We start from the raw sequence: 1,771 nt of genomic DNA, 5'->3' as shown, positions 1-1,771 counted from the left end.
ATCGATCTTCCTCCAAAGCTCATGTTTGATTTTTCAGGAAAAACTTGGAGAAGTCTCAGATCAATATTTTGTAACAAATTTTTCTCAATAAAACTCATTTCATCAATCAATATGTATTTAGTATGTTGAATTTCTTCTTGGAAACTTGTGATCCTTTTGCCTTCTAATTCAACAAAATTTGTGAGAGGAAATCTTAGAGTTGAATGAATTGTTGATGCACCAATGTTAAAAGTTGCAATTCTAGTTGGTGCTAGCAATAATAGGGGAGAATGTTGTGGTGCTAATGCATCATAAAGAGCTTGATGAACTCCACGAGTTAGATATGATTTACCTATTTCATTTGTTCCTTGAATTATCATGCATAGTGGCATGATATTTTTATCCTGATAATATTGTGACATAATAATATCAAGTGCATTTTTTTACTTAGCACCTAAGGTTCCATATGATATACTTGGAATTATATCATCTGGCATTATTAAGTCATTCTCTTTAATAGTGTTGATAAAATTTATTGGTTTATTTAAGTAATCCTCTCCTCAATATTTTATACTTCATAGAGTTTTTCTATAAATATCTCCTCTACCCAACATATCTATTTCATGTTACAGCTATAATTTGTTCATAATGTAGTCTTGATATGATCTCCCACTCATGTTCAATTATATTCTGATCATTTGGTAGAACATCATCATCTTCATAATCATTATGATTTTTAGTTTCATTTAAGATACTTCTCTATTCCAAATGCCATGGATTATAATTGAGTGACTCCCAATTTGATATAATTACAATATTTTCAAGTCCAATATCTCTTTGCAAATTAGGAAATGGCTTGTACAACAATAGCTTTGACCAACAAAAATCAACCCATTTTTTCTTATTTATGTGTAGGTATGATGAAAAATCTTGGAAATACTCTCACAATACTTGTCATAGTCATTCTTTCTCTTTTGTTATCTCTTTTTTGCTTGTAGTTATAAGTCCTAGATCTAGATATATCTATAAGTGTGACACATTTTTTACACATGGTCTATCCATATATCCTTCAATGAAATGTTTTAGGTGACCTTCATCATCATTTTCTTCATTTTTTTATCATTGGCTTGATCACCTCTATTCAAACATTTAATGTAACAAATACTCTACTAATTTCCATTAATGACAACTCCAATAACATATGCCATTGAGAGTTTCTATTAGAAGTCTCTTGTATGCCCTTAATGCTCCTTCATTTGATTTTTCAATATTTGGAAGTCACATTAACATTTGATGATATGTTTTTAAACTATTTCCATCTTTTGTTGCATACTATGTAATATATTTCATTGCAACATGTCTTGAAAGAATTGGTTGTCAGTTTATGTTTTCTCTCCATAATTGAAGTATTTTATGATTATGTGTGTTTAATCGAACATCATTTATTGTAAGTTCATATATTTTATCTCCTATGGTTGGGTCTGGTGTGTGCAAGAAGTTGAGTCCACTTTTTGGCCAAAAAGTGGAAGTGTTTTTCCTATTTTTCAAAATTTTTCCCAATTGACCTAAAACTTTGAAGCACTTAAGAATGAATCTTGAAAAATTAGTATTAGAAAATGTAGTGCTCAAAGTCTAGTTTCCAAATATGTAATCTATTTTGATACCCAGATGATACAAATTAAGTTTCAATAGGCATTTCTAAAACCTATAGTTTAAAAGTCACTTCGTTAGGACCATACCAAGCCCGTGTACTGCAAGCATAATTTGACCTAAATGAAAGTATTTTTCTGAA

Source organism: Cryptomeria japonica, chromosome 9 (genome assembly GCF_030272615.1).
Source record: "Cryptomeria japonica chromosome 9, Sugi_1.0, whole genome shotgun sequence".
Lineage (NCBI taxonomy): Eukaryota > Viridiplantae > Streptophyta > Pinopsida > Cupressales > Cupressaceae > Cryptomeria > Cryptomeria japonica.
Note: the sequence above shows the minus strand (reverse complement) of the source record.